This window comes from Macaca nemestrina, chromosome 19, assembly GCF_043159975.1.
Source record: "Macaca nemestrina isolate mMacNem1 chromosome 19, mMacNem.hap1, whole genome shotgun sequence".
Taxonomy (NCBI): domain Eukaryota; kingdom Metazoa; phylum Chordata; class Mammalia; order Primates; family Cercopithecidae; genus Macaca; species Macaca nemestrina.
This window is the reverse complement of record NC_092143.1, coordinates 62,090,889-62,118,199: the sequence shown is the minus strand read 5'-3', so window position 1 is coordinate 62,118,199 and position 27,311 is coordinate 62,090,889. Positions and strand designations below refer to the sequence as shown.

At 35.9% G+C, this 27,311-nt stretch overlaps 1 long non-coding RNA gene across 1 annotated transcript in view; it reads left to right on the top strand.

Moving 5' to 3' along the window:
• LOC105483070 (uncharacterized) overlaps positions 1-21,928 on the top strand; it is a 173,419-nt gene extending 151,491 nt beyond the window's left edge. The window contains exon 4 of the long non-coding RNA XR_988020.2: positions 17,215-21,928. This is a non-coding gene — a long non-coding RNA (uncharacterized lncRNA). The remainder of the gene's footprint in view (positions 1-17,214) is intronic.
• The last annotated feature ends 5,383 nt before the right edge of the window (positions 21,929-27,311 follow it).

The window sequence follows — 27,311 nt, the reverse complement described above, 5'->3', positions numbered from 1 at the left end:
AAAGACCAGACTCCTCAGTGGTTACATTAGCATGGATTACCACCGGAATTGAAAAAAAACACTTCATTAGAATTATTTTAAGAGTTAGGTGATTCTACTTGAAATACACAAAAATATATACATACTGTCTTCCCAAGATATTTGATGATACTTAGTGGCCTTTTCCAAAGAAGATCAAAATAAATAATCATAGTTTTGAAACTCAGTAGGTTTAGGCAAAGCTTTAACTGAAAAAACATTTAAAAATTAATAAGTCAAAAAAGAAAGTAGGTTATAGATCTGTAGGCAGGAGACTGAAACCTTTGTACTCATGTTTTCAAAGTACAGCCTTAAGAACATGCCATAAACATTGCAAGTGGAACTAATTCTTATTTTGCTTTAATTATTATTGTTGTTTTTCATTTGAGGTTGACAGTTCATCTCTCCCAGGTATATTTACTACTCAACATGTCCTGTTTCCTTCAACTAACTTTTCTTTAATGCCCTTTTTTTTTTTTTTTTCCAAATTTAAGGTCTCCTATGAATTACTAATACTGCATGCACTATTAGGCACTATCTTTCAAACAATAGTCATTAAAGTGTTCTTTTCCCTAATGATTGAGATCTCCCCAGATATAAATTAATATTTTAGAGACATAAAATAATACTGATAGGATACATGCCAGTAACCAAAGTTTAACAGAAACATTAGGCTTAAAAATTAGTGTGATTATAGTTTTAAATTGAAAATTTATCTAGATATTAAAATTGCATTGTGTAGATTTCTTAGTGAGTTTGCTTATATTGCTAGCCTCTTTTTATTTACATTGTTTATTTACATTGATATTTTCCAAAAAATTAGGGACGTATCATCTTTTGTCAGTTGAGTCATATTTTCAAGGGACTTATTATGCAAAAAGAACATTACACCACTTCATTTTAAAAGAAAAACAATATCTCAACAGCATTTCCTTAAAAATAGACTTTTTGTGTATAACTTGGTTCAAAACAGAATACAATAGTATTTTCTTAATTACCATTACATAACATTGCTAAGTCATTCAAGGTTGTTGGTATACATGGAGAAAAATAAAAATTTTGAATTAATTTACAAATGGCTGTAATAAACAGATTTACAAAGCAATCACCACAATTTCCAGATTTCTGTTTTCTTTGCAATAGGATTAGGTGAGGGGGGAAAAAAGAAAGAAAAACTCAATGACTGAAATATAAAACTTCTGCCTGTCAAAACATCTATCCAATGTGTTCTTTATCCACAATGTTTGATCTCAATAAGGGAAAACATTGCCCATTGAATATAGAAGTAATTTTTTAACTCTCTCTTACTCCTACTTCATTCAGGAACTTTTTTTCTTTAATAATGTGTTTTACTTTTGTCTCTTTCTACTATAAATCTAGCCTGAACTTGCTGTTTTCATCTGGAGGGACTATAGCACTCTTCCCAAGTAACTTGATTCTCAGCTAGTGTTTCTTTCCTTAATCCAGAGGTCCTCATTTACTGTTCTTTGTGAAAATGCAAGTTGAATTTTCCTGCTATCCCTACAAACAGCATTGTGGGCCGTGCGCAACAATCCTAATACTGTGGGCCAAAGCTCATTTTGCCAGGAGCCACAGCTTGAAATCCCTGCACAGCACTCTACCACTTCCACATGAAATGCCCCAAAAAAGCATCTCCATTTGCTGTCATATGTATCTTTCCCACGCAATCATACTCAAGTTCTTATGGGCTTAGCCAATTTTACAGATAAGTTGAAGGTAAGTGATATTACAACATAATGCTCATGGGCAGAAGAAAAATTAAAAAAATACTCAATGTAAATATTTTTTAATATAACGGGAAAAGTAACCTGTATGAGGCCTGAAAGATATGCTCTAACATCTAAAACATACTTCTCTGTACTTCAGCTTTTTCCTCAACTATGAAGCCACCTCCCATATTAAAAACCCCAAGATGCCACTTGTTCTCCCCTTTAATGAAATCTACGCAATGCTCTCCCATAGGTTTTATTTGAGTATCAGATTTATTCTTTCCTCAAGCTTCTTTCATCCAGTCAAACAATAGGACACTTACATTTCCAGCAGTATATTTTATCATTGCAAGGCTTCTGCAGAACACAAGTGTAGATTTTAGCTCAAATTGCACATTTATTTGCATTCTGTTTGTGAGAGGTAAAGATGAAACTTTTCAACAATTCAAGTCATCAAATTATAGACAATTATTAATTAAAATACACACATGCATGCACACACAAGCACACCCACATTCTCCCGAACATAAATACAGGTTCTCAAATTTACAATGTTGTTTAAAATTAGATAGCAGTGTATATTGATTTTCACAGCTGCACCATGTGCTTGACAGAGATCATAATTATGTTATCTGTTATGCAGCACAGTAGTAGTTTGTACTTCTTTTTCTCCCTGGTTCTATACCTTGAATGGTATTCTACACATTAATAAGCGACTCTTGGAAATTGGGCCACTTGCGTGGCCAATCTGTTGTAAGCACAGGATGCAAGTAAACATCAATATTTTTGTTTCTCATGTTCATTCTGTATGCATTACTTAACTTCATTCCCAGTCCTCTTGGACTTACGTGAGGTCAATGGGATTAGAGTTCTAGCCAATAAAATAAGAGTGGGAATAATGTACATTACGGTGCACTGCCTCACATCTGACCTTTCAAACCTCCCACACTATCCTCCATGGTGTCTCTACCACTGCGTCCTGACAGATGTAGAGGATCCAATGGGAAAGTTCTGAAACCCCTAGCTTCTGACCTCCTAGGCAATGGTCTGAGAAATAATGAAACAAACCTGGGATTGTGTGTAAGTTTTTTAGATTTAGAGGATGAGTATTTGTTACTGTTGTTATTACTGATTTGTTTTTGCTGTTTTTAAATTTTTGTTTGTTTGTTTTTACAAATTGAACAAAAACAATTTTTAAGTAAAATATATTTCTTATTATATCAAAAATAAGAGAAAGTCCTGTTTTCTTTTGGTATATCTCTTTCTCATATTTCTCTACTCGGAGTCATTTACTTTCTCACGTGATCAGAGCCCTAGAAGTTCAACCCAAATACTTTCCTTTATGAACGCATACTTCATTTAATATATTTTGTTCTGTTGTTGTTGTTTTGCATTTTTTTAATCCATGACTTGTACTTAATTTTTTTGAATTGCTGTTTACTTACTAGGACCAGATAAATTAATTTACTTTAATGAAAAATAGTTCATTGGCATGTTATGCTGCCCTGTAAGTAGCTTTCAGGAATTCAAGGAACTGATGATGAATGAAGACTTCAGAGAAAGAGATGATTTCATATTGTAGATGGGCATTTGGATATGCCTGGAATAAGAGGAAGTGAATAGTAAGAGATAAGCAGAAATCCAAGCTTAAAGAAAAAGCACACATACAGGAAGGTATAAGAAACACTATGAAATTCACCAATTAGTAGCCTTAATTACTAATTTTTCATTCTGTAACATTTGTATTTCACAAATTATTAACCCAATGAATATATATCAATTAAAGCTCGGCCTGGTGCAGTGGCTGACTCCTGTAATCCCAGCACTTTGGGAGGCTGAGGTGGGTGGGTCACTTTGAGTTCAGGAGTTTGACATCAATCAGCCGGGGCAACATGGCAAAACCCCATCTCTCCAAAAAAAGAAAAAAAAAATAGCCTGATGTTGATGACTTGTGCCTGTAGTCCCACCTACACAGGAGGCTCAGGCTGGAGAATCACTTGAGCCCGGGAAGCAGAGGTTGCAGTGATCCAAGATCACACCAGTTTACTCCAAACTGAGTGAAGGAGTGGGACGCTGTCTCAAAAAAATAAAAACAAAATAAAATAACAAAAATAAAATCTGTGGAAAACTTATTAATTCTCTCTGTATAATAATCTCCATAAATACATTAAAAATAGTTATCTCTATATCAACAGTGTTTAATTTTCTTAATACCGATATGCTATTATTTGCCTTTTTAAATATATAGGATATAGATACATAGGATTTAAATATATAGGATGATATGGATTACCCTGATAAACTTGTTTTAGAATATTTTGGTCATTATTAGTTGCAACTGTTTCAGATGTTTTTATATTTTCAGCTGAAAATTCATTCCCAGGTATATACACTTATATAATATTAATTTGAGATGTTTCCTGTAGTATATCTGGCTCTTTCATTGTGGTGCTTCTGTACATCTTTAATTGTTTCAGCTCATTATTGTTAAGCTTGACACAAAATGGTGTTAGGTAGAGTCAGACAAATAGGTAGACCTATATATACATTACATATTTTTTTTGCTTCCTGACAAACATCTTGCTATTTCCATTGATTTTCAATATCAAAAGCAAAGTTCAGCCAATCTTTCTTTAAGTTTACTTTCTCAATACTTTCTGGACCAACTTTTGTAGTAACAATCTTAAAATAAAACACCACTGAGTTAGAAAGCAGATATAATTATCTAATAATTAGTATAGTGGTTTTTGTCTCAGCTATGTCCTAGAGAGGTATTTGTGTTTTCAACACAGGTCTTATTACTTAGAAATATTCAAAGTAGCTGTTAAACTGCAAAAAAGAATTCAATTGGGTACTCATGTTTAATCTTAGCAAGGCAGTATATTTTTAACAATACTTCTCACTGTCATTTTAGTCATTTTTACTTATTAATAAAATAGTTCAATAATTTAAAAGACATTCTGAAAGGCTTCTTAACAAAACTCGATTAGTTTCTAATGTAATTTAATTTGATTTAATATAAGCATTCTGGTTTTTCATAACTATTCAATTATGCAGTACAAAATATATATAGCATAATGGGAATTTATGTTTGAGAGGGAGTTCAGTTTTGTGTTCTAGGTGAAATTATGCTCATGATAATAAATTTAGCACTGATATTGAGACTAATCATTTCTTCATATCAATTGTTCTACTAGGGCTTATGTTTCTTGTTTCTAATTTGTAATAAAATCAGAATAAAATCAGAACTGAGTTTTCTCAAATATATTTAGAGATAATCATAAATAGAATGGCAGTTTATATTAGGTATAGATATGAGAAATAAAGTGGCATTTTCTTCAAGTCATTTAAGATAAAATGACAATTATTGCTATTTCAATAAAACCTCATTTTCCTACATGCATTTATTTGACAATTTCTCCATTTTAGGCCAAAGCCATGTGTAGACAATAATGGAAAAAATGCATTTATTTGGCCAAAATGGTGTTATATCATTCATGTATAAAACTTACTAGCTGCGGTCAGAGAATATTTTAGGCTTAATGGAGGGCTAATTCTCTTTATAATTTGTCACATGTTTTCTATTTAATTTTTTGTCCATAGAAGATTAGACATACTGTGATTAACAAAATGAATGGCATAGTTATAACAACATTTCATGAGAGGTAGCCAGTAACTTCTAGCAGAAAAATAACATAAAAGAGGCTTTGGAATAATAGTTACAGCCCTGATGTTTAAGTAACTTGACTAAGCCATAATTCATGTGAAAAAGATCAGAGATTTTTAAATAAAATCACCTCCATGTTGGGAAATAGTTTGACACTATTTCTAAAGAATAACTGCAACATGAAGCACTGTCATTGTTAGTACATGCTTGCTAAGAAGGGTAAAGAATTAAACGGACATTGTAGAGCAGTGCTGCTGACTCAGTCTGAGCTAAGACTGGAGTTTCTAGCTGGTACCAATAATCCGTCATGGATCATATACTGGGACGAGGATCTGAAATCCTCCCAGAATGCTGTGTTTTATCTCATGTGTAATTATTTAAGAGTATTGTTAGCTAACTCAATTATATTAAAAAATGTAATCTTGTTTCTTGAAAATACATCCTTTCAAGAAAAAAAAGTAACTGAGGAATGAAAGAATTGAGACAGACATATATAACATGGAGGAGGAGAAAGTGTAGCCACTTCTCTGATGATTTGAAGAACTGCCATTTGTTTCTTCAAAGGTTCAACTTAAGTGAGAGCTTGCTAACAGTTAGAACTGTCCAAAATAAAATGGACTTCCTGCCAAAGCAGGTGCCTGCTGGTAGCTAAGCTTACTCTGCATAGAATGGCTAATCATCTGGGGATTCCTGCAATAGTCTAATTTAGGAGATAATCTTAAAACTCAATTGTATTTCTATCCTGTTATTTAGCTGTTAGGTTCTAATTTTTCTTAAAGCTCTTAGAATCTTGGGGAAAGAGTATCACCTTAAAATCATAGACCAAGATTCTTTGGATAAAGGGAATATATGTGGACATGTAGTTGAAGTTATCCAGTACAAATCACATGCCACTGGAGGATATTAATCAGAGATAATATTTTAGCATTTATTTAGTCCAGGCATTGTGCAATACCATGTACATGCATGTTTGTCAGCTATCTCTCACAACAAACTACTGAGATATTTTCCCTGCTTACAGCTGAGGAAGGACAGACTAAGTTATAAAATTAGCTTCACTTGGAGTATACACCTAGTATACAGTAGAGACTAGATTCAAAGCCAGTCTGTGTAATTAAATAATTTAAATTCTTAACCACTGCTTCTCACTGGGGAGGATGAAAGGAGGACAATCCAGTAAATTAGGACGAATGCTGCCCTTTATCCCGCTGATAAAGTCCTCTTGAACTTCAAATGACCACATGCTGCTCTCCTGGCAGGACCTTGCACTGAACAATCAAGAAGTTTCGAACTCAACGTTGAGTTGTATAATTATCTAGCATCTAAATGGGATACTACATCACTTCAGTTTAGGTGATTCTCTCTTATTAAAGTCTGTAGGAGTTCATGTCTGATTCCTATCATTATGTAAAATAAAAATCTTAGTTCTTGCTTTGGTGAAAGTAACACAGCATCAGCATTTTTATAAGCTTTATCAAATACTCTTCTTTTCAAAGAAAGTTTAATTCAATGAAAAAAAGGTATGCTTTTAAGTGTCAAGAATAAACTTTATTATTAACTGACATTAATGAGGTATATTATAAACAACATCTTACTTTTCTCATCTTGGAGATAAGCCTTCTGCCACTGTTTCTCACAGTGCACTTCTGAGTAACATTTAAGGAGGGTGACTGAACTTCAGAAGAAAAATATTCAAAGTCCTAAACAGAAATTTAGAAAACATTTAATTATGTAAAATAATAAGAAGGAAAAAGCATATATTTAAGTTGGGAAAGGGCAGCTTAAAATAAAGTCAAGCAGAAAAAATATTGTCCATTTAACTTACATAAGAAAAGACATAACTTTCTGATAAACTCTTGAGGATTAAAATACATAATTGCTAGCTGGGTGCGGTAGCTCACACCTGTAATCCCAGCACTTTGGGAGGTCGAGGTAGGCAGATCACGAGGTCAGGAGATCAAGACCATCCTGACCAACATGGTGAAACCCAGTCTTTACTAAAAATACAAAAAAATTAGCTGGGCATGGTGGTGCACGTCTGTAGTCCCAGCTACTCGGGAGGCTGAGGCAGGGGAATCACTTGAACCTGGGAGGTGGAGGTTGCAGTGAGCCAAGATTGCGCCACTGCACTCCAGCTTGGCGACAAAGCGAGACTCCGTCAAAACAAAAACCAAAAACCAAAAAACACGTAATTGCCTTATTAACAGTGAGAAAAGAATAAAGAAATGAGGATAATGCGTTTATACCCATAACAACGTTAATTATGTTAAAAAAGAAAGAATGAATGTGAAAAATAATAAAATAATATCAGTTATTGAATTAATTAGTAGGATATCTAATAGCTCTTCTTTTGTGTTGTACGTCTAATAATATGATTTATGAAAAAGATGATTTTTTATTAAAGGATATATTCTACTTTATTAATATCTATTTTACTTAAAACATGATTCATCTGTCTTTCTTTTAAACTTCTCTATTTTCCCTTTCTCTTTTTATTATAAAATATTTAAATAAATTATTTATTTAATAAATATTTGAAAGGCACAAAAAAATGGTGAAAACTCAGGGAATTAATGCTAAACAGGGAGATCAATATATATCTACAGAGAATACTATAATTAAGAAACCAAGTATTTAAAAAATACCCTTATTTCTTCTTACAATGGCCCAGTTATTTTTTTTTTAATTACAGATTATAAAGACAGAAAGGATCTTGGAGGTAAATGAGCCCCAACTTTCTCATTTACAGAATGAGGAAGTGAAGATCAAAGGCATAAAATTGATTTGTGCAAAAGAAATGACAAGATTTTGAACTTCTGATTTCAACCTCTATGTTCTTTCTGGCATGTCATTAATATTTGACATGTGTTTTCTGAATATAATGGTAGAACTTCTTACAAATGTCAACATAGTCTCTTTGAATAAATGAAAACAAAATCAAAACATGGGTAGCAAAACAATAATGGAAAACACATTATTCTATATTAATGAAAAAGAGTTCACAGGGTGATTAAATGAGCCACACAAATTATAAAGATGTGGTTATTTGATTACTATTGTCTCCATGCACAGTAGTTTTGCCATCTGCTGCAGAAACTTTTTGCCAAATGTATTTCAACTAATATCATAGGAAAGTATTCAGCAGCAACTCAGTGAAGACCTTCTCAACTGGGTTATCAATGAAATTTTCTAGCTCTTTTCAATTTCTCAAAAAGGAATCATCTATAAATTACAGTTTGTAGATAATGAAAAAGGTAACTTGAACATATAGCAGAAAGGAATAACCCAGGCATTGCCAGATCTTGTTCTTTACCAAGATTTATAACTTATTACCTTAAAAACGTGGGCACATATCTTAAGGGCTGTGGGCTCAAATTTTATGTCTACAAAGCAATAGTAATAGGTACTGCCTACTTCAGTGACTTGTAGTAATGACTAAAAGACTGCATGTGAATGTTATTTAAAAACTATTTAGATCGATATGTTGATATAAGTTATAAGAAATCAAGTCCTGTAGACATCTTATATTACAGGTGAAAAAAATGAAGAATTTATAAGAATTAAGGAATTGTCCAAGACTATGTAAATATACAAGAGCAGAATCAAGAACCAGTTTATTGTCACTTATCACTTTCCATTTATTTCTTAATAATGGATATTATTAATATCCATATATATAGCTGAATAATAGTTGTTCAGCTATCATTCTTTTCAGTGTCTTCTTCCAGAAAATTTTACCAGGAAAAAAGAAATCTTTAAGCAGATATTACCATGCATTACAAATCATTACATTCCAATTCTTTTATGTGTCATCCTTTGTATTTTTCTTCTACAATTGAAGTGCCACGTTCTTGCAAGAAATAATATAGCTAAGGTATATTAGTTTCATATGGAAGAATGATACATTGTTTTGCACTTCATAGATTTATTTCATTTACCACTTAGTGTTTAGTGTCTTTAAGATGAACATAGGCTGGGCGTCGTGGCTCACGCCTGTAATCCCAGCACTTTGGGAGGCTGAGGTGGGAGGATCACGAGGCCAGGAGATCGAGACCATCCTGGCTAACACGGTGAAACCCCGTCTCTCCTAAAAGTACAAAAAAATAGCCGGGCATGGTGGTGGGCACTTGTAGCCCCAGCTATTCGAGAGGCTGAGGCAGTAGAATGGAGTGAACCTGGGAGACTGAGCGTGCAGTGAGCCGGGATCGCGCCACTGCACTCCAGCCTGGGAGACAGCGCGAGACTCTGTCTCAAAAAAAAAAAAAAAAAAAAAAAAAAAAGATTAACATAAATAATTTTTTAACCAATTATAAGTCCCTTTCAGACATCAGGACAGTATTAACCTACAATCTATATATATTTTCACACACTTATAGCACTTCTCTTTCTGGGAGCTAAGATGAATCTGATTAATTATTTTAGGGGCAGGGCACTAGATAATAACTGCTACAATCTAATATGGCATATGCATGCATAGATGATTAGCTAAAAATTATTTATGCACTATTACATAATTTAAATACATAAAATACAATATATGTTCGTGCGGTTGCGTACAATTGCATTTAAAATCTTTAAAAAGTAAAGCAATAATGAGTCATTCAAGTAATAGTACAATATATACACATAAACTACTGGAGATTACTGATTCTTCAGAGAGAAAAACATCTATCAAAATAAAAACTAAATTGTTGTACAGGATGAAATGATATATAATTAACCAAATCTGTCTTGTCACATATAGTCTCCAAAAAGACTAAAAGTAAAGTAAAGTAAGATAGACTACCAAACTCAGGGAACTTACTGGTCCCTCTGACCGATTTTTTAAGATAGATTTTGATTTGATTCCACTTACATTGCTGCTTGCATTTCATTATCTAAATACAACTGCTCTCTTAATATTTTTCATTGAAAGATGAGCCATCCACATTTGAATTTTAATAGTAAATCACATCCACCGGCAAAATTGGTTTATTTCTTAAATGTGGTCATGAAGTAACCTGTTCCAAATTTATTCAGATATACCCAGAATCCTAACCCCACCTTTACACTTGATATGTTTCTTTATTAAGAGAATATATATAATTTTTCAAAATAGGCAAGAGGTAGATTTTAGTTAAATTTTACTCTTTTCAGTGTCTCGCAATATCTAGCTTTTTACTACTTGAAGACTTTTTTTAAAAAATTAGCTCACTACTATTTAAAACAAAATTACTGTACAACTATAGTGATAGAAAGTAGATTACTGGTCATTTAGGGCTGAAGGGAGAGTTGGGGAGAAATACGAGTGACTGGTACAAAATACACGGTTTCATTTTTTGAGTGATAAAGGTTCTAAATTGATTGTGGTGCTGGTTGCATAATTCTCTGAATATACTAAAAATAATTGAATTGTACATTTTAAATGCATGAACTGTTTGGTATATAAATTATATCTTAGTAAAGCGGTTAAAATTTTAGCCTACAAAATAAAAACAGAAAAATTATGCTTTTACTTTTCAATAGTTAATTTAATAATTACCATGAATGAAACAATTCTATAAGAATGGTTTGATAATTCCAAATTTTGAGCATGTTCGATTATCATGGCTTATGGGTTACATTTTCAAGCATTTACCAGTGTGGATCAAGTTTATAAAGTTTATCTCAAATGATCACATTTTTTGACCAAAGTCTATATTCTTGTTTAAGACTCAAGGGAGAAATATCATTATATTGAAATAATACCTTCTTGTCTAAGACTCCCAATAGGGAAAAATTAACATTGTATTGAGAAACTGTTGACTACTTTCTCGTGCCAGGGATTTACTCCTCTGTTCAAAGTGTTTTTAAGTGAGCATTGCTACATTTATTGTTGATATATTATAAATTCTTTTTTATATATACTCAACTGTCTAATTCTCATCATACCCTATAGGATATATGATGTAATTATTCCCACATTATAGATTATTAAATTCTGGCAAAGAGAAGGCAGGCAGCTTGATCAGTGGAAATATTAGGACTTACATCCAAGAGTTCCAACTATGACCTGAGTCAGACTAGAAATTCCGATTTCAAGTATTATGCATTACGGCTAGTTAAGATTTGTAAACATAAACAAGAGTTCTTGATGGTATGGCTGGGTAAGGTTGTGTCCATATTTATTATGAAAACCAAAATAATTTCATAGCAAATCTTAAATAAGTTGGCACAACATTGTAAATATCCTTTGGATGACAGAGGTTTAGTATAGTGGTAGTAATAGGGCTCTATTATATTGGTAGCAATAATAATGCCTAACATTTATGTAATATTTGATCTATGAAAGAACACAATAGAAAATTATAATTTCCATGTTAATGTTAAGGATGTTGAGATATAAATGTATAAAATAACTCAAGGACAGTCATGTAGCTAGAGAGTAGAAGAGGAAAACTATTCTTAACATAAAAGATTTCCATAATATTTCTGGAGAGTCAGAAAGAGAGATTATATAAAATTTTAAATTATCTTCTGCAAGAAATTCAGACATTTTAGTCTTGTGGGTAATATTAATTCGAAACAACAACTTTTTAACTCTCTGCCCCTAATAAGCTCCTCCTAACTTTCCCACCATGAAAATCATTGTTTAAAGGCATGTAGGTGTGCCTAGGCACAAGCTTATTGACAAGTAGATCAATTAACTATAGGAAAACATATCAAATATAGTATTAAGCACTACGTATGGGTATTTTAGGGAGTTCAAGTCACATGAAAGCCTAATTATATTTTTGGTTAGAAATTCTCAAAGCATCTCTAATTTTTTGCATCTCAGATATGTAATCCACATTATAGTAGAAATCAATCACTCTGTAATCAGAAAAGCACATAAAATAAAACAAAAGATGTACATTTCACTACTCAGTTTAATCAATAGGGGGTGGTGTGTGGGTATACGTATCCGGGGAAAAACAGGACAAAATACATTATCAATAGATCTGGGCTTAATATTAATGCTACTTTTCAATATCTTAAAACATAAACAAGTGTAAATATTTGAACCTAATGTCTCAGATACTTTCCTGTCTTTTGCTAGTCCTTTGAAGTTGATTTTCTAGAAAGATGTGTTCATACAACCATTAATTTTTACAGCCACACTCAATAACAAACCCAGTCCAACATGGCATCTGCCACCATTCAATAAGAATAGCTTTCACTGTGTTCAATGACTTCCATGCTCACAGGTCCATGAACATTTCAGAACTCATCTTACTTGATTTTTCAGAGCATTTACAAAACTGACCCTTCTTCACGACTGTGTTCCTGTGGTCTCTACGATGGCGTATCTTCTTTCTGTTGGTACTTCTTTGTTCTATGATCTCATCTTATTTCTTGCTTTGGGCTCTAAATTTTCCTATACCTATTAACTAAACTATTTCCTCAAAATTATATATTTCTCTCTTTTCACTGAATATTCTATTACCAATACTTTTTCTATATTTTACAAAAGAAATCACACACACACACTCACACACACATATATGTATGATAGAAAAAGAATACTAATAGATCAAAAATAGAGGTTATTTGACAAAAAAAAAAAAAAAAGGATGGCAACTTGTGGAATATTGGGATAACAATCTCTGAAAATCTAAGTTTAGTTAAAAGCAATAACATTGGCAAAATTGCCAAAAATCATTTTTAAAATTTAGGATTCCACAAAAGGCTATGACCATGTAAGAAAAGTTTATTCAAGAATAATTGCCGAATCTGGTAAGGAGAGTAAATGTTACTATATTTTTACCTTTTCTAATCCCATCACTCTCTCTACCTCCAGAGAAGCATTGAAAACCAATAACCTCTCCACTATATTAGCAGTCAAAACAAGCAATGTATCAGTCACTGGAGGAGAAATAATAAGTTTGTAGCTACCCAAAAGCTTCATCACTAAAGAATTGGCTAATTTGACCAAGAAACAAGACAAAAAGATCCAATTACTAAAATCTGGAATAAGTGGGAAGGCATTCCTGCTAACCTATAAAAATGCAAAGAATTATAAGGGAATACTGAAAACATTACAGAAAAAAATCAAAAGAATACACACAAATACAGCTATATCTCAATAACATGTTCAATATAGTTGAGGGATTCCGGGTCAACATCATGAATAAGTTGCACTGTAGACACTAACAATTAACAATGCAAGATGAGATTGAAAGCAATTCCATTTGCAAAAAAAGTCAAAGCATACAAAACAAGGATACATTTAACATGATAAGTGCAAGACTTGTAAACTGAAAACTGCATTGAAGGTAATTTTAAAAGACCTAAATAAATAGACAAAATTTTCACATTCATGAATTGGAAACTTAATATTGATAAGATGGCAATACTTCCTAAACCAATTTAATGATTCAACACATACCCTATCAAAATCTCAGGTGCAATGTTTTTGGAGAAACAAGCAAGTTGTTCCTAATATTCATATGGAAATACAAGGAATCCAGAATAAACAAAACCATGTTGAAAACAGTAACAAGGTTGGAGGACTCACATTGCTTCATTTAATGTTACTACCTAGCTATGGTGATCAGGATACTGTGGTGCTGCTACAAAGATCAAAATATAAATTAATAGAGAAAATTAACCTATGAAATAAAAACAGAAAAATTATACTTTTACTTTTCAATAGTTAATTTAATAATTACCATGAATGAAACAATTCTATAAGAATGGCTTGATAATTCCAAATTATCAAAGAATCCAGACAACCAAAATACAGAGATTTTGACATAAGAAATGGTGAAGAGTAATAAATGTATGCTTTTACAACTAGGATTAAATGAGGATTTATAGAAAGGCAATATGCTGTATAATGGCCATTTGATCTGACAATGTAGATACAGCACACAAACAAAAGAGAGATGGAAATAGCACATGTAAAAAATTATTTTTCTTTCCATCAGTGATAATTAGTGGCAACAACAGTATTGTTACATTATGAGTGTTGTCCATGTAAATTTTACATACAACATATGAGTACTTAAGAAATACTGTTATTATGATGTCCCCTTTGCTATTAAAAACTAAAAGTTTTAGTATGGGAAAAGAAGATAGAGATGTAATATAAAGGAGACTAAGTATGCATCCTGAAATCTCAAATTTGATAAATATCAGCATGATAAATGTATATTATTAGCTATCATTTGTTTTTTTCTAGCTTCTCCACTTAAAATGCCTAGAAACAGTCACTCTACCAATTAGCAAGTAGTAATGAGGAAACCTACTGAAAAGGTTTTTATCTTGCCAAAAAGATTTGTTTCCCCATTGATTCTGCTATTGTAAAATATACAACTACTTCTTAACTTTCTGCTTCTAAACCTTATGCGTTTGTCTCCTGTGGCTAACGTTAACTTCTAACTACACAGGGAAGGGAAAATTAGAAAAGATATACCTGGCTTAGTAAATTACCACAATAGAAATCCATCCCATACAAAGCCTATTGATGCATATGTGGTTGATAATGTCAAAAACATTGTATGGAAGTAATCAATGTAAAAGTCAGGACAGTGGTTATCTGTAGAAGAGAGGAGACCACTAAGATTGAAAGAGTGTAAATAGATATTTTTGGGGTACATAGCAAAGTTCTATCTTGACTTAGGTGGTCATTGTACAGTGTTTGCCTAATAATATTGTTCAGTAATCTATATATTTGCCTTTTATTGTTTTATATATCTTTGTTTTATTTTACAATAAAATGATCTTTTTAAAAGGCATGAAGATAAATATATTTTTGAGATAGCTGTGGGATATTCAAGGAGAGAGACATAAAGTTAGTTTCATGTATATTTCAATTTCAGGAATGAGATTAGAGTTAGAAATAGAGATTTGTTTGCCATCATTATGGAATCATAAGAGTGAAAAAAGCAAGAAGAGAATAGTGCTAAGGCCAGAGCCATAGGACACCCAAAGGGAGATACTGAGAATAATACTGAAATATAGAATAAAAAAAAGACATAAGATAATAAGCTGAAGATGCTATTTAGGGTGATCTATACACTAGTTACTGTCATATGAAATGAAACAGAAAAGTGATTTCTGAAGCAATTGTTCCCCTTGCCAGGCTGAGAATGCGTAGTAAAGAAACAGTGACATGTACCAGCTGACAACACGCTCTCTAGCAGCCCTCAGGCTCTTCCTGCTCTAAACATTCATAATAAATGTCATGTCCTTACAAAAAGTGTTGGCAATGATATCTTGTTTTCTTCAAGGTGTCAAACTTAATATTTTGGCAGAACTTTCATGTTACTCTTGTAATATAACCAGATTCTTTTTATAATTCATCAAGATGAGAAGAAGCTGTGGCATGAATTGGGCAAGGTTTTGTTAGTTTCTGCAATGCCTAGAAAGTCATATATTTTTACATGATTGTTTTGAATTTTCATATTATTCATTCTTAAAACAATGCAATATTTATTAGAAATATTTTGGTTCTTTTTGGTGTCCATGTAATGATTATATTTGAGTCCCTGAAAAGCAACACTAAATTTCAATCTTGTTATAAACTGTTCTTTGAAGATGTACATTTATTCACTCCAAAAGCAAGGAATTTATTTTATTACAATCAAATGTTTAGTTTGAAAATCTGAGAAACATCACAGTTAACTAAAACATCTATTCTAAAAATAATTTCCATTTAGTAAACCTAGGGTGGAACACTTCAAATAAAACTGAAGTGCTCTTGAATGTATCCATCATATGCTTACAAAAATGTTGCAGGTTTGAAAATGTTAATAATGATAAGTGTAAGATAATTGAGAACAGGATTAGATAAAACCAAAGCTCATCCAACCCTTTGCAGCCATGGTAGCCTAGTGGGAAAATCTAGCTTCTTAAGTCAGGTGGGATTTCTTCATCGTAATGGACTATAATCAGAAGCAATGATGAATCTTTAAATGAAGATGTGGTATTCTGTAAAACATGAGCCAAACACAACCATTCCTCTGAAAAGATAAAGTTATATCATAGCAATCATAATAAGCCAGTATCTTGCATGGTAAGAAAGCAGGAGTATATTGTGTTTTACATACATTCATCCAGGTACGCTACACTCTAAAATAGCACATAAAGAAAGAATTCTATTATCAAACCACTTTTGAAATAATTTTTCAGGCCAATTTTGTATTCTTAAAACTAATTATCAAAGTCAACTATAACTTTCCCATTCATGAAAAAGATATAGCAGGAAGAAAAGAGTTCCCCTATCCAGCACCACCTGACATCTGCTATCCAGTATAGACTGACATGTATTGTAATGTTGGATACAGTGACTTCCTCTTCAAGGTTCCACTTGTTCAACTCCCTCGCTCTTTGTCCTCTATTTTCAAAGCCTAACTTCCTTACCTCCTTGCCCCTAGTTACCGCAAACAGCCTTCCAGCTGTTCCCAATCTGTAACCCACATCCATTCCCGCTCTGTAAGAACCCACATCTGTTCCTCATTTGGCACCCTCAGTTCCAAAACTGCTCTTCCTGCCACTGTAGCCCCATTCCTGCTCCATTTTAAGTAGCCAATTGAAGTCAGCTTAGATTGTGCAGTCTGACTCCAACCAATGGGGACCGGACACAGTAGCAGGGACTAACTGCATTAGGGATAAAAACCCCTTCCCTCCTTTCTTCAGTGTGTTCTCATAGTGACCAGAAAAGTGAGCAGCACGCTTCTGCATAAGTAAGTTTCCCTTGCTGAGCAATCTTTTGTTGGAGTGCTTGTTTTCTTTGTGACTCTGAGCTCTTATTTCCAACAATTTGGAGGCTCATCTGGGATTCCCATTCTCCCCCAGGAAAAGGTCTCCAGTCCCCTCTCATGAGAAGACACATCTCACGGCCTTGTTGCAGCGGACTCAGGGTAAGGAATTTGGACCCACCCAGTGTGACGAATAAACGCAGACACTCAGCAATGCATGCAGAAAGGATCCTCACATACCGCAGCGACCAGGTAACTCTCTGTGCAGACTAAGGTAAGAAACATCATGGGGGCGACAAAGTATTTCCTTGGTGGTTGAGATAAAGGCAAGAAATCTCCAGTAAGAGGGGTTGAGCCTTCAGAGAAATGAAAGGCAGGAAATCTCTAGGACGAGGGATTGAGCCTCAGGTCAAATGTCCAGGATGGGAAATACCCCAAGACTCCTTTATTCTCTAAAAACTACAGGTGTATGGGATCCCCTAGACCATCTTTGCCCACTTAATACCCCTGATCCTAACCTCCCACCCCATCAGGCAGCCGCTGCTGCCCCAGATCCCACCCCAGATCCTTCCCTTACTCACGTTATTCCTCCTCCTTACAACCCTGACTCTTGGGAATTATCGTCCCATGAGCCTGCTCATTACCAGCCTAAGAACCCTTCCCTAAAAGAACTTAAATGTGAGGTAGAACAGTGTAAAACACATATTCAGAGCTTTGCTTTCCGCTCTACCTCTAAGGCATCAGCTCCCACCCTCTTCCCCTTAAGAGAGGTGCCCCCAGGAGGGGGAGCCATTGGCTTCAATGAATGTTCCCTTAACCAGCTAAGAAGTTCAAAATTTGAGAAAAAGAACTCAAGCCACTGTTCGATGACCCTTATGGAGTGGCGGATCTAACTGTCCAATTTTTAGGACTCCAGTTATATACTTGGGCCGAGTTAATGTCCATCCTGGGCATCCTCTTTTCAGGGGAAGAAAGGAGCATGATCTGTAGAGCCGCTGTGGTAATTTGGGAACGTGAACATTCTCCCGGTCAAAGGTCAAAACGTTCCCGTCACATACCACAAATTCCCCGCCTCAGACCACTGCAGGGACAAGAACAATGCAGCTCACCAGGAAAATATGCAAGACCCTAGGGAAATGATAATAAAAGGAATTTGGGAATCAGTACCCCAAACCCAAAATCTTTCCTGAGCATTCAACATGCAACAAGGGAAAGATGAAGGGCGTATGGAATTCTTAGACTAAAAGAGCAAATGAAAAAATATGTGGGACTAGATTTAGAAGATCCCCTTGGGCAGGGAATGCTGAAGCTTCATTTTGTCACTGATAGTTGGCCAGACATCTCAAAGAAATTACGAAAAATAGAGAATTGGAAAGATCATCCCGTGAACTAACTCCTTAGAGAAGCTCAGAAAGTATAGGTAAGGAAGGATGAAGAGAAGCAAAAACAAAAAGCAAAAATTATGCTATCCACCTTCCAGCAGGGGGCTCCAAAGGATAAGGCCACCGAAATTACTCTCCATGGGCCTCCTTAACCATTTAACAGAAAAGGGGCTATAGGTTTCAAAGGGAAAGCGCTAATTTGTAGAGTCTGAAGTTAAATACTTAGGGCACTTAATAAGTAAGGGCAAATGAGTAATAGGACCTGAGCGAGTTGAGGGAATTGTGTTCTTACCTTTGCGTAAAACTAAGCAGGAACTCAGGAGTTTTTTAGGATTAATTGGATATTGCCGCCTAGGGATTGACTCGTTTGCCCTAAAGGCAAAACCTTTGTACTTAAAGCTTACCCAAGGAAAACATGACCCTATCCTGTGGACTTCTGAAGAGATCCACCAGCTTGAAGAACTAAAAGAGCAGCTCATAACTGCCCCTGTCCTAGCCCTTAGCCCTACCTTCTTCCTAGAAAAGCCATTTCAGCTTTTCATTAATGTAAACAAGGGGGTAGCTTTAGGGGTACTTGCCCAAGAATATTGGGGCCACTGGTAACCTGTAGCCTTCCTATCAAAGGTTTTAGACCCAGTAATCTGTGGATGGCCTGAATGTGTTCAACCTATTGCAGCCACCACCTTATTAACTGAAGAAAGCAGAAAGCTAACCTTTGGAGGAATTTTGGTTGTAAGCATGCCCCATCAAGTTAGAAATATTTTAAACCAGAAAGCAGGAAAATGGCTCACTGACTGAAGGATTTTAAAGTATGAAACTATCCCATTAGAAAGATGATTTAACACTAACCACTGATAATTCATTTAACCCAGCAAGTTTCCTAACAGGGAATCCAAATCTAAAAGGACCTGAGCATCAGTGTTTAGATTTAATTGATTATTATACAAAAGTCAGGCCCAATTTAAGAGAGACCCCTTTACAAACAGGGCAACACTTATTTATAGATGGCTCTTCCTGGGTAATTGAAGGAAAAGGACATAATGGGTATTCAGTAGTTGATGGAGAAGCTATCACAGAAATATTGTCAGGAAGATTGGCCAATAATTGGTCCACCCCAACTTGTGAATTGTTTGCATTAAATCAGGCTTTGAAACACTTGCAAAACCAGGAGGGGACTATTTATACTGATTCCAAGTACGCCTTCAGTATGCTCACAACTTTGGAAAAATTTGGATTGAACAGGGTCTCATTAATAGCAAAGGCTAAGACCTTGTCTACAAAGAGTTAGTACTTATTAGTGATAGTAGATCACCTTACTCACTGGGTGGAAGCTATTCCCTTTTCAAGTGCAACTGCTAATAATGTGGTTAAAGCATTGACTGAAAATATTATACCCAGGTTTGGACTAATAGAAAATGTTAATTCAGGTAATAGGATTCATTTCACTGTGCATGTCATTAAGAAATTAACCTAAGCGCTAGACATAACATGGGAATACCATACTCCTGACACCCACCTTCATCAGGCAGAGTAGAGAAAATGAACCAAAGTTTGAACAGTCACTTAACCAAATCGTCTTAGAGACTCAGTTGCCATGGACTAAATACCTTTCCATTGCCTTGTTAAGAATCTGAACTGCCCCTCAGAAAGATGTTAGTTTATCCTCTTATGAGATGCTATATGGATTGCCCTATTTACACTTCACTGTTGACATTCCTAAACAAAAGATCAGTTTATACTTCATCTATCTTCCACTTTCTCTCCACTCAGAATTAAAGATCTTTTAGCACAGGTGCCACCCCTAGATTTCCCAGCACACTAGCATCAGTCTGGGGATTACATCCTCATCAAAAACTGGAAAGATGGAAAATTTGAACCTGCTTGGGAACGACCCTACCTACTGCTTCTAACCATCAAGACCGCAGTCTGAATAGCAGAAAGAGGGTGGACTCATCATACCCGAGTCAAGAAGGCGTCACCACCTCCAGAGTCATGGGACATTGTTCCAGGGAAGAGTCCTACCAAACTAAAGCTAAGAAAAATTTAACTCTTTTATACTTCCTTTATCCTTTCCATACCCAATGACCACTTGGATGGTCTTCCAGGCACCTGGGCTTGAGCTGTATGGTAGCTCTCTTCCAAGACTCCGCAGCCTGGGGTAATGAATTCTGCCAAGGTCTCTTTCTCTGCTATACCCTGAGATCTGACACCCTGGAGTCAGCCCCCACGGGCCATCCAGCCTCCATCTCCCAATGTCAATTTTACCTCGTGTCTCTCACGACATGGGGAAAACAGCATTCCTTGGAGACCTCACAGGATGCAGTCAGCTTAAGCCCTTCCAAGAACTTACCAACCAGTCTGTCTTTATTCAATCCCTAATAACACAACACCCAATGGAACAATTAGAAAGGCCTTATGAGACCTTACCTCTTGCAATTGTTATCGGTGTATTTATTATTGTAGGATGCTGCCTTATACCCTGTATTCATGGATTAGTGCAGAAACTTAAAGAAACAGCTCTCACCAAAACCTTTAATTCTTCTGCCTTATTCAGATAAGCTCCTACTTTTAGAAAACCAAGCATAACAGCAGAGTCAAGACATGCTAAAAAGTTTGAAGAGGGAGAATTATGAAAATCAAGAAGGGGAAACTGTTGGATACAGGGAGTTCCTCTTCAAAGGTTCCGCTTGTTCAACTCCCTGGTTCTTTGTCCTCTATTTTCAAATCTAACTTCCTTACCTCCTTGCACCTAGTTATGGTAAACAACCTTCCAGTCATTCCCAATCTGTAACCCACATCCATTCCCAATCTGTAACCCACATCCATTCCCAATCTGTAACCCACATCCATTCCCAGTCTGTAACCCACATCCATTCCCAGTCTGTAACCCACATCCATTCCCAATCTGTAACCCACATCCATTCCCAATCTGTAATCCACATCCATTCCCAATCTGTAATCACATCCATTCCCAATCTGTAACCCACATCCATTCCCAATCTGTAATCACATCCATTCCCAATCTGTAATCACATCCATTCCCAATCTGTAACCCACATCCATTCCCAATCTGTAATCACATCCATTCCCAGTCTGTAACCCACATCCATTCCCAATCTGTAACCCACATCCATTCCCAATCTGTAACCCACATCCATTCCCAATCTGTAACCCACATCCATTCCCAATCTGTAACCCACATCCATTCCCAATCTGTAATCACATCCACTCCCAGTCTGTGACCCACATCCATTCCCAATCTATAACCCACATCCATTCCCAACCTGTAACCCACATCCATTCCCAATCTGTAATCACATCCATTCCCGATCTGTAATCCACATCCGTTCCCGATCTGTAACCCACATCCGTTCCCAATCTATAACCCACATCCGTTCCCAATCAGTAACCCACATCCGTTCCCAATCAGTAACCCACATCCGTTCCCAATCAGTAACCCACATCCGTTCCCAATCAGTAACCCACATCCGTTCCCAATCTGTAACCCACATCCGTTCCCAATCTGTAACCCACATACATTTCCAGTCTGTAATCCACATCCATTTCCAGTCTGTAATCCACATCCATTCCCAGTCTGTAACAAGTCACATCTGTTCCTTATTTGGCACCCTTCATTCTGAAACTGCTCTTCCTGCCACTGTAGCCCCCACTCCTGCTCCGTTTGAAGTAGCCAATTGGGGTCAGCTTAGATTGTGCAGTCCGACTCCAGCCAATGGGGACTGGAAACAGTATCAGAGACTAACTGCTTTAGGGATAAAAACTCCTTCCCTCGTTTGCTCAGTGTGCTGTTGCAATGACCAGAATAGCAAGCAGCACCCTTCTGCAGAAGTAAACTTGCCTTGCTGAGAAATCTTTTGTTCAGGTGCTTGTTTTCTTTGTGACTCCAAGCTCTCATTTCCTACAGTAATGTAGACTCATTTAATGTGTTTCTATCTCATCTGATACATGTGTTTGAAAGCTGTACAAGTCCATCATTTGGATTATCCAAATGGAAAGATTCCAAGTTGGTTACTACCTACTATGTTCTGTGAAAATTATAATAGCACATTAAAAAACTCAATGTTAAGTCTGAAAGTATTTAATGTTTTCAATAGTCACTTTTTAAAAGGAAACACTCAAATGTAAAGACTTGTCTAAAACCACATGGTAGTTCATTTTTGAATTGACCATAGAATCCGTATTTCTTAAACACCAATCCAGAGCTTCTCTCACTGAAAATCACAGTCTCTGGAGAATGCTTTCTGTTCTGAATTACAAGATTTAGTGGAGCTATTTTGGCTCATTTATATTATGATAATGGCAGGATAGCTTTACTTGTTTGATTCTGCTCAAAAGTAACTATGTTTTGATTTATTTTCTTACTTTTTTCATCATATAGAACAAAAAATATTTATTCATTCAAAGAACAATTTATTTAATTTTTACTATTTTCTAAGTACAATGCCAAGTCATGTGGATATGAAGTTGAAGAAAAAAAGGCCATTTCTTTAAAAAGCTCATCTGCTTTATATGGAGATTTTTAAAAGTTATTATATTATACATACAAAGGTCATAATGTTTTCATCAATATTTCTCATCCTCCTTTCATGAACTTTCCTCCTTCCTTGAGTGCACATATTGCCAGGACCTTGCCCTGGCTGGTAAACCATAAGCAGATATCTGGGTATCGTTTCTGAGCAGAAACTTCAAGTCCTCATGTGTGATTTGCTCATTTTCTTTTTCATTGTTTGACTGTCGGAGGATCATAGACATGAAGCTTTCCATAGTTTTTGTAGTAGAACCCTCATGAGAATAAAAATGTTTCGGTTTCTGACAAGTTACTGAGATATTGGGCTCTGTTACCACAGCATGACCAAAACTATTCTGACTGATATACACTGATAAGTGCTGCAGGGTCCTAGCAAGAAACACATGGCACTCTCAAAGTAGAAATTTAGAAAAGTTTAATAAAGAAACCATTTACAAACGTGAGTGCTGGATGTAAGAAATAATAGTCTGTAGTGCAATAAATCAGGGCCAAAAACATTTTTCATGATTAATATCTCTAGCCCTGAAAATGTGAGTAAAGGGAAACCAGAACTTTGAGAAAGAGAGAATGTATTCTTTGGATGCATCCATTTCATGATACCTCTGCAGGAAGGGAGTTAAGGGAATCAATACTCGAATCCTACTCTTTGCTCTTTTATACCTGGCAGTGCTTCCAATAGCTGAACCTAAATGGATGTGGTAGAATGCAGGTCAGCCTCCTGGTCCTTGCAGCAGGCTGGAATGTGGATTTGAAAGGGCATCTGGAAGATATTGAGCATAAGGACAAAAATGGACCTATCTACAGATGACTACAGGAACACATGAAACAAAGCACCTAAAACACACACAAAAAGGGGGGTTTCAAGAAAATTCTGGTTGAATATAACTTGAAAAGGCATGCAAGAATTACTTTGGAAAATGTATGAAGTTCTTATATGAGGATAGAGAAAAGCCCAAGAAAATGTAGAATTTTCAGTAATAGAATAATGATTAAGTTTCAGACTAAGGATTTTGAAGTGATAAATTGGAGACAGATGTAGCAGCCAGAACAAGGAGGCTTTATAGGTTATATTGAATACATTTTACTTTACCCAGAAGAACAAAATAAAATTCTGAAGATTTAGACACAGTGCTGTTTCAGGACAGTTCCTTACTTCAGCTAAAGATGTGGGGTCCTTTTGATCGCACGGCCATGAATATTTAGGCTCGCAGATGGTTTGAACGGTGAGTAAAGCATGGTTTTATTGGCTGAAAAGGAAAAGGGGGAAACAGGGACTCTTGCTAGGCGAGAGGCCCTGCTAGAGCACTTCCTGCCCACAGCTTAAATCTCAAGTTCCACACAGGAAAAGGAGGGACCAGGCTCAGGCCTCTCCCTGCTATAAACATTGTGAATGTTCCAAGGCTCCACTTCATTGGGCAGGCTGGTTGGAGTTTCTACAGACATCCCCTCCTACCTGGCTGTCTCATTTCCCCCTCTAAAGAAGTACTTCTAACTGCCATTAGAATAAGGATAAGGATGAAGACTGATCTTGACTGCTTCCTGCTAACAGGGGCACTGTTTTGGGAAAACAACAGTCAGAGCTTCCTCAAAGGCCTATTTAAGCCTTCCCAACAGAAGATACCATCATCAGAGGTTCCAGCTGCATGACTATTTGGAGTTCAATGGCCCGAAGGCAGGAACAGACAAACCAGGTTATTAGAAAACATGTATCAAAACAAAACAAGGGGAAGGGGAAGGACGGCTCAAACCTTCGAAGCCCTTTTACCAGTTTGCACAGTGAGAGGGAGACCAAAAGCCCAACTGGTTAAAAATCTTTACCCTTTGTCAGCATATTGGGTTTGCGGGTGCCCTTCCCCTGAGCCCAATCCTAAGCCAGCCAGTTTAAGACTTGGGAAATTAACTCTTTCCAGTTTGGATGATGTGTCTGAGGGGAGTGTCTCATAAGATGGAGACACAATTATCTATTAGTGAAGAGAGAACTGAGAGAAGAAAGGGAAAAATAAGGCATTTTTTCAAAGGATTCCCAGGGGTTCAGGATGCATTCTAAAGGGATACAGACTGAAGATGAATGGCTACCTATCTAGAAAGAAGAGAGCAGGTGTCCCTGGACCCTTCTGTTCCTAGCAGATACCTGGGGTATGTGAGGGAGAGAGGGAAGAGCATCCTCCTTCCCTTCTTCCGTCCTTGCATCCCCGAGTCCCAGCAACCTTGGCAGGCACCGCCATGAGTGCCAAAGCAGCTTGCACCCATGAAGCAGGGAGGGCCTAGCAAATAGAAATTATCCCCCCTCACCTATGTCTCTGTCCCTACTACTGTAGGTAGCCTTGGAGTTTCCAAACCTCATTTGTGCCATGGATACTAATGTGGCCTTTATCCATGAGAAACAGGAAGGTTGGCTTAATCAGCAGGAATCAGCCCCACTCACCTGTGCTGTGCCTTTTAACCTTTGTTACCATCTGCCTCTGGATCCCTTAGATCCAGTTTTCTTTTTAGGGCTTTAACCCAAAGCTTGAAATTGAGTCTGAGATGAAAACATGTCTCTGGGGGATTGCACGGACTCCTTATTATAAGCCGAGTGCTATGATGAAACTGTGGAACTCTCTCCAACAAGGGAAAGAAAAGGATGTCTTGCAACACATCCAGATAACTGGCAGCTATAGTTATACCTGCTAGGATTTGGATGCATGTGTTTGACTTCGGTTAGTTTCCTTGGTCTGACTTTCCCAAAAAGGAAACCTCCAGGTGATGGGCACCCTATTTATTCTCTATTTATTCCACCATCTGGCAGGATTTGCAGGATAATTGCACAGAACTAGAATATTGATCCAGATTTCTACATTAACCATCCCTCTTGTTCTTTCTGAGCTGAAACCAGGGATTGCTGGTTGGTTCACAGAACAAGCAGGGTTAGTCTAAAATGTAGTCAAAAACTGAAGAAAAACTCATGAGTTTAGAATTTAATGACAAATACATGATCAGTTTTGAAACAAGATTTCTCTGTCTCCAGTCTTCATGTTTGTTTAAAAAAAAAATCATCATAGGACTGAGTGGTTTGCAAAATAGACTTTAGTTTCATGTTTTGGCCTGATTATTTGCATAAAGTACAGCAAAGATAATTATTTCTGCATAGGCCTTTTGGATTGTCTTTGATGGAAGTCTGTTCCATAAGGAGTATAAGATGAGACCTTTTAAAGCTGAGCCCAGCCATGGGTTGGTATCCTCAAATACCTGTGAGTTGAGTGATCCTCTCCTCTTAAGGTCCAAGATAAACTTGGAGCTCCTAGACCTGTTAGAAAATGACATTCTTTACTGACCACAGGTCAGAAACCCTGTAGAGGAACTGCATAGACATGAGTATGACGCCACTTTCTCCACTGGGCTTTTATTGACTCTGCAAGTCAAGATTGACTCCTTAAAGGGAAGCATACCCTTCCAGTCAAAGCCTTGGTAAAATAACCACTTTATCCAATTGTGTCCTGTTGCAAAGGAAAAAAAAAATGGATTTTTACTGCACTGATACAAACAACTACATTGCCATAAATTAAGAATACTCACATATTTTCCCTTCTAGAGGAACCAAGCAGAGAGATATAAACATGCCCCAAATCTTGTGCATAGGAGTCTACCTTAATTAATTATTAAAGGCCATAAATAGCTCAAAGTAAGTTTCCTTGACGCTGAAAAAACAAAACAAGGACCAGCAATATTCCAAACAAAAGTCAAAAAGGCTTCAATTTTCTGAGTTCAGTCCATTCGGTTAACTCTGGTTTTGTTTAGTATCCATGAAAATTTCAACTCTTCATGAGTCTTGCACATTTTCCTTTATTCCAATATCACAAACTTCAAAGTTATCAGAAACCTGATTGTCTCAAATATAATCAGAAATTGTATCTGAGAGCACCTGTCAGAGTCTTATAGTCTATTATAAACTATCTTTTGAAAAGGATCAAAACGAGACAATTGTCTATGAAAGCAAAATATCCAGGATGGTTACAGTTAGAAACACGATTGACAAAGAAGTTTGTTTATCTCTGTGGTTTACAATAACTTAACATAAAAATCTTAATTATGATTTATAGCATATACTCGGACATTAGAATTTTACAAGTCCTGTACAATTTTGGAACATATATGAGCATTATTCACCAAGATATAACCTAAAGAAGACTGAGCATCATTTTGGCAATCCCATGACCTAAAAAATGTCAAATAATTCTGTTTACCTCTCTTTTCTGGACATTTCAGGGGCCCTCTGAAGTATTC